The sequence below is a fragment of the Gossypium raimondii genome, chromosome 8, assembly GCF_025698545.1.
Source record: "Gossypium raimondii isolate GPD5lz chromosome 8, ASM2569854v1, whole genome shotgun sequence".
Taxonomy (NCBI): domain Eukaryota; kingdom Viridiplantae; phylum Streptophyta; class Magnoliopsida; order Malvales; family Malvaceae; genus Gossypium; species Gossypium raimondii.
Genome location: NC_068572.1, coordinates 35,124,114 through 35,137,720, shown reverse-complemented (window position 1 = coordinate 35,137,720; position 13,607 = coordinate 35,124,114). Strand labels below are relative to the sequence as shown.

Genomic DNA, 13,607 nt, shown 5'->3' with positions numbered 1-13,607 from the left:
CCAATGCAAAAAAGGAAGTTACTTCAGCCGGGCCGTAAGAAGTCGCAGTAAAAGTAAAACATGGTAAGCTACTATGTAAGAGTACAACTGTTATTTTCAAATGCCAGGATTCCTCCCTCATTACTAAATTTTAATGTATTGAAACCTAAGGTCGCAGGGTGGTGTTGACCATTTTCCGAAATAATGATTATTAAAAAACCTAAATTTTGAACACGATATTAAGCTTAAAAAAATATAATTAAGTTGGTTTAAAAAAATGATTCGGGCATAGCTTTTATATTCAAAACCAAAATACAACATTTCTTGTGTAATTTATATGATGGCAAATGAAATATACTTATAATTTAAATATTAATTTTTTAGAAATTTAATTAAAAATATATAATAGTTATAATTATATAATCGTTAAATATTAAATAAAAATTATTTTTAAAATAAATAATATATATATATATATATATATATGAAAGTGCAAAAGAGCTTAAATGAATTATTTATAAATATGGGTGAGTTTAGTTAAAATTTAAAATTCATATTTTTCTAAGTTAAAATTGAGAAATTATTATAATATTAATATTATGGGCCTAATTCAAGCTCAACTCAACCCATAAATTCCTTTATGGAACATAAATTCCTTTATGGAAGTAATAATGTTTATGTAAGATTTTTACTTAAGGAGCATTTGTTTCATGAAAAATTATTTATGAAATTTTTTTCATAATTTTGTGTTTGGTTAATGACAAATAACGTGATGGATGAAGTTAATTAGTCAATTACAATAAACCCTTTTTATGCAAGTTGTCTTCTTTTAAGAATTTTTGAAAAAAGCTCAATTATAAATAAAAAGTTTTAGATAATAATTTACTTGAACCGAGCTAAATATTAATATATTATAATAAAATTTTATTTTAAATTTTAGAAATGTTAAACTATTGATCTCAAATTATACTTTTCAATATTATTAAATATATATTTATATTTACATTTAATAGTACATAATAAATTATTAATATAGTTAATGCAATTTATTATTTTAATTAAATTATTTATTATTTTAATTAAATTATTTAATATTAAATAAATTCTAATAATAATAATAAATTTAAATTTAGAAAGTATTCTTACTATACTGTTAAAAATTTTATATTAATATTTTAATAATAATTATATGAAATATGATTTATAAACATTTAGCGATGTTTTACAATATAAATATGAATATTAATAATATAAATATGAGTATTTTTAAAACTTTACTTACTTTCATTTATTCCTTCCAATTTCAGTGAACTATTATCCATATTACATATATAACTTTAAGTTTAAGTTTTAATTAGTCATTGATTATTATTAAGCCTATAAAGATAGGGTAAACTACAAAAATGGTCACTTTTGTTTGCCTTAAATTACATATTAGTCACTTATGTTTGAAATGTTATGTTTTAGTCACTTATGTTATTGTTTTGTTACGAAGTGGTCACTCTACCGTTAAACTCTGTTACCTCCTTAACGACAGTCCTACATGGCAGTCTAAATGGGTTTTAAATGCCAACTTGGATGTCTAGTTGCTAGGATAAAAATAAGTTTTTAATTAAATAAATTTAATTTGGACTACCATGTAGGAAATCCAATTTGGCATTTAAAACCCATTTGGACTGCCACGTAGGATCACTGTTAGGGAGGTAACAAAGCTTAACGGTGGAGTGACCATTTCATAACAAAACAATAACGTAAGTGACTAAAACGTAACATTTCAAACATAAGTGACTAATATGTAATTTAAGACAAACAAAAGTGACTATTTTGTATTTTACCCATAAAGATAATGCAATTATTATAAGATAAATTTTGATTGTCAAAGGAAAATACTTCAATTTTTTAACAAATATAATTTATGATATGAATGTTTCACATTTTCAAGAAATGATTTCATGGTGATTAATTTTTCATTTCAACATAAATCATATTAGGAAGATGATCGCACACTAGTGTATGAACACTGGGTAAAGAATTAGCACAAAATATATAGAATTAAAAGTAGCTTTTATTACTAGTGTGATAGGTTAGTTGTAATATTTATAAGTGTTCCAATGGAACACTCAGAGTATTCCAAGGATCAAACCCAAATAATTGTCAAATTGGTAAATGTGTTTATCAAGTTAATCAAGAATTAAGCAATTACTAATCTAATCGAGTTGAAAATTATTAATGCAAACCAAATAGGAAAATATATGGAGACCAAATCTAAATTATCAATTAAACTATTTAACCTAAACTTTCTTCCTATAGTCTTAAAATAAGCAAATGGTGAAAACGACGGTCGATTGATTCGTTAATCGCTAACTAAGTTAACAATGTTGGATCTGGTGCTCTAAGTGTAGTATATTCATTTGTATACTTGTATTTTTCGAATAAATTGATTTAATAAAATTATCTATAAGTTGCATTAATATTATTTGTATATTATCTCAATGGTTTTTACATGCAAAGAAAAATGGAAGCAAATATTAGCTCATTAGTCATCTAATGTTTGACTAATACTAAGCGGTATTACATGGTCGGATCGTAATACGGAAAGATAACTTGTATTAGTAGATGAACCTAAAGATGTTCTTAGTCTAATCGCAAATGAGCAAATCGATTGAAAGACTAATATGCATTCTGTCAGGTCTAATTGAGGAGATGCTTTATTTTGGGCATCGGAGCGGATGACTCTCAGAAGATAGAGACATAGATTTGATTGACTGGATCGATAGTACATCAGACAAGACCCAAGTAGAATTGATCCTGAATCTATTTATGGATTTACTCATTTGTGATGTTCATAGTGTAGCATACCTCAATCTTGAGTGGATGATGGACTATGTATGCATGACTTGTATACTTTGATGTAACAAAAGCCTGAGTTTAAATAGATAAGAAACTGAAAACTGGTGCGTTGGGTATATGACCACCTATAAATATGTTATCATTTATAGTTAAAATATAAAACTAAAATATAAGAATTGAGAACGGCGGTGCGAATTCTTCATAGTGTTTGAGGAAGTAGGAATGGTCAACTCAAGATTAAAACTTGGCTACACTGGTTCAGCAACAATTGGCTCCACCCTCAGTTCAGGGTTGTTTGGTTCCTCTTCAATTTCTACTTCTTTTGTGGCATTTGTTGTGTCAGCTTCTAGTTCAAACTTAGTTGATGACTCATTAGATTCTGGCTTGTTCGGTTCATTAGGCTCAACTTGGTTCAATAGTCCAACATTCTCCACTAACCTCTCAAGGGCATGCCTTGTTATGCAACCTTAAACATAACTGTCCTTTAGGTTTGCCTTCGATCTTACTTGGGCCCTCAAGAAAAGCGAAGTAATCAATGATGGAAAGTAGGCACTTTTTGTCTTTTTCTAGTGCAATCTTGAATCTCCTTGAGAATAATTCTCCCAACATTGATAGACCTTTCTGTCATAATCGCATACAATAAAAGCATTCGCTCTATCGAGATGGTGAAACTATGTGAGATAGGCATGAAGCTATATCGAATAACGTAGAACCATACCTTAGCCACTGGATTTAAATATTCTCTTTAGCAATAATAACTACCATAATTTCTGATAATCCATTGGGATCTCAGATTTATAACCACATTAAAAGCTTGTTCAAGAAAATCCCAATTGATATTCGTCATCATGGAAAAGTACTCATCTTCTTCAACATCATGTAAGTTAAATAAATCATTAATGGATTTAGAAGTAAGGGTTACCTTCTTCTTATGAACAAGAACTTCATTAGCATCTGCATGGTCACATTGGTATAAAACTCTCGCACTAAATCTTCATCAGGTATTGACCGTGCATCACAAAATTGTTCCCAATTTAAAGCATTAATCGTCTTTCGAATTGATAATGGCATGACCATCTTGTCATCGCTCTCCAAATTGAAACCTTTTTCCGGCATCATGAGTTGATTCTTCAAGATGGAATCAAATCTTTCCTTCGCTTCTTCATCTTCAATCACAATTGGATTTTCGACAGAAGTTTTAGAAGATCTAATTCTTTTGCGGGACATGGTATTTCTCCCGAAAAATAGGCTAAATTTTGGCAAAATGAAGGGAAAAGAATTCAACAATATGTGTGGTAGAGGTTTACGACAGCGATGGATTTGCGATATCAGCGAGCTTGCAGCAGGGACAGGCTTCCGACAGCAACAAGGCTACTCTGGCAATGATATTGCTGCGGCGATAGGAGGGGCTTGCGACAAGGGAAGAAAATTGGGGAAAATTTTTTGGAGTTGAGGCTAATGGCAAAAAGGAACGAAATTGGTGGCTATGGTTTAAGCTAGTTGCTTGAATGGTTATGAACAATATGATGGTATGAAGGGGTTTATATAGTGATGGATTAGAGCAAATTTGTAGCAAAAAATTGGCTACAAGCAATTACTTATGTGGCAAGGTAAGGAGGAAAGGGAAAAGTGGTGGAAAAATTAAGGTTTTTTGAGACCCTATGGACGACACCTAGCAGGTAAATTTCTCTTCTTCACTGTTCTGGGCCTCAAGCCCAAACAATAATTATTTTGGTGTTCTGAAAAATTAAACTGAACTAGAAAAATAAATTGGTTAGTACTTAGGGCAAATTGACCCTCTTATTAAATATAAACAACTAAAAATTAAAATTGTGAAATTAAAATTAAAATTTAAACTTTTGGATTACTTAGAAAATTCCTTCTCAAAAAATTACATCAAATTCATATCCCAGAAAAGGTTGGAGGAGTCACAAATGGTCCCGCTTAAGTTCCAATCTCTTTAGATAGACTTAATTTTATGTATTAATCCAAGAAAATAATTTCTATGTATGCCATTTATTAAAAATAAAAACATAAAAATTAAGGGTCTATTAAATTGAACGAGGTTTCAACTTGCTCAACTTCACCATCCCAATAGTGTTTGAGGTGTTGACCATTAACTTTAAAAGTACCTCCCTTGTTGTTGTACAATTCTCCCGCTCCATATGGGTAAACTTTATAGATGGTATAAGGCTCTTTCCATCAGGATTTGAGCTTTCCCGGAAATAACCTTAGCCTCAAATTAAACAACAATACTTTTTATCTTTCTCTGAATTCATGAGGTTGTTTCTAGTTGTTATGCCATCTCTTGGTCTTTTCTTTATACATATTGGCATTCTTATTTGAAAATAACATCAACTCTTCCAACTCATCAAGCTGTAACATTCTTCTCTCACCGGTTTGCTTAAGATCCAAATTTAATTGTTTCAAATCCTAGTGAGCTTTATTCTCCAACAAAAGCAGCAGATGACATGCCTTCCCAAAGACTAATCGATAAGGAGTCATTCTTAACGGTGTCTTAAATGCAATTCGATAGGCCCATAGAGCATCATCAAGCCTTCGAGACCAATTTTTTCTATTAGGTCACACTACCCTTTTAAGGATTTCTTTGATCTCACGGGTCACCCTTTCAACTTGCCCATTTAACTGTGAATGGTAGGCAATGGCAATTCTATGTTTCATGCCATGCTTGTCAAGCAACCACTTAAGTCATTTGTTTATGACGTGAGATCATTCATCGCTAATTATAGCTCTCGAATCCCAAACCATGTAAACACATGCTTATGTAGGAATTGCATGACTACTTTAGCATCATTCGTTGGGTATGCTTTGGCTTCAACCCACTTTAATACGTAGTCGAAAGCTACTAAGATATACTTGTTACCATAAGAAGAAAGAAACGGACCTAGAAAATCAATGCTCCACACATTAAATAAATCTACTTTTAAAATGTTTGTCAAGGGCATTTTGTTCCTCATTGATATGTTTCCAGTTCTTTGGCATCTATCACAATTCTTCACATATGCATACACATCCTTGAACACTATAGGCCAATAGAATCCTGCCTGTAAGATATTAGCTGCAGTGCAGGAACCACTAAAGTGTCCTCCACTCGAAGATGAATGGCAGTGATACAAGATCTCACCAATTTCACTTCCAACTACATACTTCTTGATTATCATGAAGGAATTTCTTCCTTTGTTGGTATGTCATTTCTCGAGGAATTATTCCACATGCTAAATAATTCACATAATCAGCAAACCAAGGTATTTCATGAATTCGATTTACCTTAAAAATATGCTCATCAGGAAAATTTTCATTAATTGGAACAAGTGAATAAGTTACCTCATTTTGTTCCAATCTTGACAGATGATCGACTACTTGATTCTCAACACCTTTTCTGTCTTGGATTTCAAGCTCAAATTCTTGGAGTAAGAGTATCCATCGAATTAGCCTCGATTTAGCATCTTTCTTTGTGAGTAAATATTTAATGGTCGCATGGTCAGTAAATACTATGACTTTCGTTCCTACGAGATAAGAACGAAACTTGTCAAAAGTAATAACTACAGCAAAGAATTCTTTTTCAATTACCGTGTAGCTAAGCTGGGCTCCTGTCAAAGTTCTGCTTGCATAGTAGATAGGGCAAAATACTTTGTTTCTTCTTTGCCCCATCACAGCTCCAAAATAAAAGTTGCTTGTGTTACACATTAACTCAAAAGGTGATTTCCAATCAGGTGTAACAATTATTGGGGTTGAGATTAACTAACTTTTCAACTTTTCAAAAACTTCTAAACATGCTTTGTTTAAATAAAAAACAATATATTTCTCTAACAACATACACAAAGGTTTAGAAATTTTTGAAAAATCTTTTATAAACCTTCGGTAAAAACTAGCATGGCTTAATATACTTCAAACTCCTTTCATACTAACTGATGGTGGTAATTTTTCAATTATGTCCACTTTCTCTTTATCAACTTCGATCTCATTTCTGGAAATTTTGTGTCCTAAGACAATTCCCTCATTAACCATAAAATGACATTTCTCCTAATTAAGGACAAGATTTGTCTCATCGTATCTTTTTAGTACCTTAGCCAAATTAGTCAAACAAGCATCATAAGTATTACCAAAAATAGAAAAATCATCCATGAAAACCTCAACAAAATTTTCTACCATATCAGTAAATATTGTCATCATGCATCGCTAAAATGTGACAGGTGCATTATATAAACCGAAAGGCATTTGCCTAGAAGCAAACATACCTTATAGACAAGTAAAACTGATTTTATGTTGGTCTCCCGAGGCTACAACTATTTGGTTGTATCCCAAATATCCATCTAAGAAACAGTAATATTCGTTACCTACAAGTCGGCCTAACATTTGATCCATAAAAGGCAACAGAAAATTATCCTTCCGAGTTGCTTTGTTCAATTTCCTATAATCAATACAGATTCTCCAACCCGTGATAGTTCTCGTCAGGATTAACTCATTACATTCATTCTCAACAATTGTAATTCTGCTTTTCTTGGGTACACACTATACTGAACTTACCCATGAACTATCTGAGATGGGGTAGATAATTCCCGCATCTAACCATTTGATCACTTCCTTTTGAACTACCACTTTCATGATAGGATTGAGTCTCCTTTACCCATCAATCCTAGCTCGCTCACCCTCCTCTAAAATAATTTTATGCATACAGAAAGAAGGGTTTATACCTCGAATATCAGCTATGGTCCAACTCATTTCCTTTTTAAATTTCTTTAAAACTTCGATCAATTGCTCCTCTTAATGTTCTGTTAATTTTACTGAGACAATCACAGGAAAAGTAGAATAGTTACCTAATTAAACATATTTTAAATGGGAAGGAAATATATTCAGTTCGAGTTTGGGTGGTTCTTTGATTGACAACTTCGCTTGTACAAACTTCTAAACTTCCAATTCTAGTGGTTTAAACCGTGCTGGTTGCGTATAGCTCTTCGGATTGGCTTCCAACAAAGATATGTTTTCATTACCTTTTTCATCTTCCAATGGCTCAGACCCTAAAGTGTTCTCCAATGGGTCTTCAAAATTATTCTCCCATTCTATAGGAACTAAGGTTTCTAGCTCCTCTATCACTGAACATTAATCCACCAGATCGGGAAATTTTATTACTTTAAGAACATTAAACGTTACCTGATCATCTTGAACTCCCATAGTGAGTTCACATTTTTGCACGTTTATTAACGTTCTTCTCCTAGTTGGAAGGGTCTCCCCAGGATGATCGACACTTCCTTATCTGTTTCAAAATCTAAGACAATAAAATCAAAAAGAAAAATGAATTTATCAACTATTAACAAAACATCCTCAATCTTTTGTTCTGGGTATGCTAAAGATCGATCCACCAACTGGAGTGTCACAATAGTGGGTCTTACTTCACCTATTCCCAACAGTTTGAAATTAGATTTGAGCATCAAGTTGATGCTTGCTCCTAAGTCGCACAAAGCTTTACCATAGTAAAATTCTCCTATATTACAGGTTTTGGTAACACTTCCAGGGTTCTTCAGTTTCAGAGGTAGCTTGTTCTGTAAGAACACACTACACTCCTTTGTTAAAGCAACAATATCATACTCACTGAGTCTTTTCTTATTTGAAAAAATGTCCTTCATGAACTTTAAGTAATTGGGCATTTACTTTAAATCCTGTACCAACGGGATGTTAATGTGCAGTTGCTTTAGAACATCCAAAAACTTCTTGAATTACACCTCCTATTTCTACTTATTTGGTTGGATCTTCTAAGGATACGGAGGTGTTGAAACTTTGGGTTGAATCAGACAACTTTTCTGAGGAGATAAATATGCATCCAAATAAGATGTTAGCTTTTCAAAATTTACTGGGTTAGATTTTACCTCATCAGACTTTGTAAGTTCTGGCTCTGTTGGTGCAGGAGTTTCAACTGTTGATTGACTTCCCTTATTCTCAATAGGTTTATCTCTAATCAAAACTGTCTTGGGCTCCAAAGTCTTACCATGTCATAAAGCTACTACCTTGCAATGTTCCTTACCCAATTTCCTTGGATTTTCTATTTCGCTCAACAAGGTTCCTTGCGGTCGGTTATGAACCTTCGTAACAAACTGACCCATTTAGTTCTCCAAATTTTCAGTGTTGCTACTTGCATTTGGATTAAGGTGTTGTTCTTCACCATGTATGCCTTCAACAAGTTCTCCAAACTATTAAATGGCTCGGTTTGAGGTGGTTTTGAAGCTTGTTGATTGAACCTTTAGGATTGGTTAGGTTTATGCTGCATGTAGTTGTTGTTCGGTCCATTTCAGATGATTGTGCCATGAAGAATTGTAGAAGTTGGACTATGGTCCTTGTCCACTTCTATTTTGGTGTTGATTCCTTACATAATATACTAATTCGAGATTTGATGGACAATTCTTAAAAGAATGGACATCCCCATAATATACGCAGGAAATAACCTCAAATTGACTCGATGGTTGGGCTGTAAAATCATTTAAACCATTAGTGGTAAACTATTTCAACATTGAAGAAATAGAAGATACCTAAGCTGAGAGTGATGGCAACTCGTCCACTTCGTGCACTCTAGCTACTCGTTTTTCTGAAGTTACTCAATTTGTTAGCCATTAATAGTTGTTACTAGAAATCCTCTCAATGACTTCGTAAGCTTCATTATAAGACTTAGACAAAAGAGCACATTCGTAGAAGCATCTACCATCGATCTTGTGTGTAACCTGAGACCATTATAAAACTTCTCCAACTGGATGCAATGTGGAATCCCATGATGAGGACACTTACAAAGTAATTCCTTAAATCTTTCCCATACCTCGTACAAGATTCGTCATCCAATTGTTGAAAAGTGGTGATCTCATTTCGCAACTTAGTGTTTTTGCTTGGTGGAAAATACTTAACAAAAAACGATTCTGCTAATTCTTACCATGTAGATATTGGACTTAGGGACACTGAACTAAGCTGCGCTCGTGCTCAATCTCGTAATGAGTATGTAAAAAACTTCAACCTTAATACATCTTCAGTCACACTAGCTATCTTAAAAGAATCGTTCACCTACAAGAAAAATCGAAGGTGAATGTGTGGATCTTCCGTGGGTATTCCACTAAATTGGCCCACCGTTTGGAGCATTTGAAACATCACTGGTTTCAATTCAAATTATGGTGCCTCAATTTCTGGTATTCTAATTCCTAGATTTAATTTATTGAAGAGTGGGATAGTGTACTGTCTTGTGGCACGATCCCTATCATCAGCAATAAAGATAGGATTGTGCACATGATTGGCTCCATTTCCTTGTCCATCATTTTAATTTCCAAGGCCCATCTAGACTTGTCTTTGAGTTGATCTTTCCTGTCTTCTTTGCCTAAATGTTTGCTCAATTTTAGCTTCTACAGGTAATAAATCTATAATTTGATCTATGCCCACAAGCACCTAAAAAATAATTCATAAAAAAGAATAAAGAATAACGAATTAATTAGTAAGGTTAGAAGTGAGATAAAAATAAAATAAAAACCAAATTGAAAAGAATAATTCACAAACATGATTAAGGCAACAGTCCCTGGAAACGGTGCTAAAAACTTGTAACACTCATGTTTGTGCAAGTGTACACATTCGTTATCAAGTAATACAGTAAGTAAAAGAGTTATCGTCTCCACAAGAACTATGTATGTTAATCAATTAATTGTAAAATTAAAGTTAACAATTTGGTGATAAAAACACCATATTTTGAGTGATGATGTTTAAGCTAAATTAAACTATCTAAATGCAAGATGATCCCTAATGCAATTTAATCTAAATGCAAAGTATGAAATGAAATGTATGAGATGAGTTTAGCAGCAAAAACACAAAAATTGAAACCAAATTAAGTTCCGTCGGAATCTTTTACTTAGTGAATGCATTTTACTGACCATATTAAAGTAAGGGTTTCTTAGAACTCATGTGAAGTAACAAGGATGGATCAGGTTTGAGACAACTTAATCACATAAATCTAAAAACTATGCAAGATAATAGAGCTCGTCAAAGTTATTATGAACCTTTAATTTAGTCGGATCAAGATCTAAATTAAGCATGCACTTTTCAATTATTGTGTCCATTAGCCGTCATATGGTCAGGATCACTCAGCTAATTCAAATGCATCCAATCACGTATGAATGAAATACATACTTGAATTTAATTGAAAACATGATCGACTGAGGTGCGAACTCTATAAACATGATTAAAACAAACTTCATTAAATAAATGTAATCATCCTAGCTCAATAGATTTACACTACCATTGTTGATGACAAGATCATAAAACACATTGCAAACATGATTAAATCAAAATAACAAAGTAAATGAAGAATAAAATCTGTTCAAATCGGTAGTCTCACGAACTCCAAATGAAGATGTTTTCCTCTGATCCTTATAACGCTCCTTTACTAATGGCTAATCAAGGTGACCGACCAAGAGACAACCTTATCACAGTTTTGTTGGCTAAAGTGCTAGGCGTGGAAAAAAAGGAAAAAAATGAGAGAATGTAAAAAATTAATGGATGAGTAATGAATGAATGATGGATGATTTTTAGGGATTAAGGGATGTGATGAGAAAAAAAAGGAATGAGAAATGTAGAATGATTGTTGAATGAGGGATGTAGGGATGAATGAAAAGCTGAGAGGAGTGTAGTATTTATACTTGAGGTTGGTGGCTAAATTTACTAAAAATGGCATCAAATATCCCTTGGTTCTCTCTCATTAATAGCCGACCATAACAAGTGGAAATGAGGGTGAGTTGCTTGCTTGATTTAAACATGGAATCATGCTAACTTTAGCCATGGGGTGGACGGTTTCTTGAGCAATCTTCATTTGCTAATTTTTAATGATTTTCACAATGTAGGGATCTCTAAATAATTTTCACAAAGTTAATTGTTAGACAGCCACAAGCTTGTGCCGAATTTGGGCTTGACTCCCCCTTATTGGATGGTTTTATGACCCAATAAATAACCAGGCATGTCTACCTTGTAACATCACTTTAACTGGGTCAAATTAATATCCTTATGACCCAATTTTCCATGGTTTTGTCGTCCAAGTAGGGTGGATTTGTTCATGTCCATGCAAGAATTGTACTTAGCTCCATATTATATCAACTTATGGTCCCACTGTATTTTGAAAACATAATACATTAATAAATAACATGAAAATGATTTAATTTATGCACAAAATTCATATAATAAAGCACACATTTGCATATTTCATAAATTCATGTCCATGATTGAGATTTAATAAAATTCACTAAATTCATTAACAAGTGCTCGGGATTAATGTTATTTTTAAGTCAAAAGGTGGGAGAAATGACTAGAAAAACCCTATACAATTTAGAGTTTACAAGCTCCCGCTCTAGGTTTGGTTCAACCACAAAGAGCAGTTCAAGAACCACCTAGGGGATGGTGGTATGGGTCGTGGGAAAAGAGCACCGGGTAGAGGTGCTAATCAGATTGAGGTGAGACAGCCTATAATAGTGTATGCAGCGAGACTCCGCGAGGATAAAGATGTCATCGATGTAATAGTCGGTACTTTTTTAATCCATTATTTTCCTTATTTTGCATTCATTGATGTTGGATCCATGCATTCATACATAGCTAGTGGGGTTTCTGGTAATTTTCAGATTCCTGCCGAGGATACTTCTAGTGGATTTCTGTGATTAGTCCATTAGGTCAGTCTGTACAAGTCATTAAAATGTATAGGAGGTATCCGTTAGAAATTCAAGTTGTTATGTTTCCAACTAATCTGATAGAGTTACCATTCGGGGAGTTTGATCTGATTCTGGGTATAAACTGGTTTATGGAGCATTGAGTCAATTTGGATTGTGTGACTAAGAGGGTAACTTTGAAACCTGAGGATGATGTGGGGATTGTAATGGTTGGTAAGCGTTAAGATTACCTCTATAATGTAACATCTGCCCTAGTAGCCGAAAAGTTAGTTCGGAAAGGGTGTGAAACATTTCTAGCATCTGTGCATGATATGAGTATTGTAGGGTATTCTGTTGAGAGTATTCAGATAGTTAAAGAATTCTCTGACGTTTGTCCCTAGAAATTGATGAGGTTACCACCAGATAGGGAGGTTGAGGTCAGAATTGAGGGATTGTCTGTGACAGCTCCAATGTCCATCGCTCCTTACCGTATGGCACTAAAGGAGTTGAAAGAACTGAAAGTACAACTTCAAGAACTTCTCGATAGCGGGTTCATCAGACCTAGTGTGTCTCCGTGGGGAGCCCCAAATCTTTTTGTTAAAAAGAATAAGTACCCACTTCTAAGTATTGATGATTTGTTTGATCAGTTCCACGGGGCTTCGATGTTCTCGAAGATTGATCTCTGTTCTGGGTATCATCAGTTGAAAATAAAGAAGGCTGGTGTGCATAAGACTACTTTTAGGACTTGTTATGAGCATTACGAGTTCCTTGTCATGCCATTTGGTTTGACAAATGCTCTGACTACGTTCATGAATCTTATGAATTAGATTTTTCAGTTGTATCTGGATCAATTTGTCATGGTTTTCATCGATGACATTTTGGTGTACTCTAAAATTGTGGTTGATCATGATGAGCATTTTAGAGTGGTTTTGCGAATTCTTTGTGAGAAGAAACTCTATGCCAAGTTAAGCAAGTGTGAATTTTGGTTGAGGGAAGTCACTTTTTTGAGGCTTGTGGTTTCTGTCGAGGGTATTCATGTGGGCTATAAAAAGATTGGGGTTGTTTTTGAGTGGAAACAATCTAGGAATGTTTTTGAGATCCAGAGTT

General features: G+C 33.5%; 1 non-coding gene across 1 annotated transcript; it reads left to right on the top strand.

Annotated features, from left to right (window-relative positions):
* The first annotated feature begins 9,602 nt into the window (after positions 1-9,602).
* On the top strand, positions 9,603-9,708 carry LOC128032170 (small nucleolar RNA R71). The gene has a single exon (XR_008188299.1). It is a non-coding gene; the product is annotated as a small nucleolar RNA R71 (small nucleolar RNA).
* Positions 9,709-13,607: the final 3,899 nt, after the last annotated feature.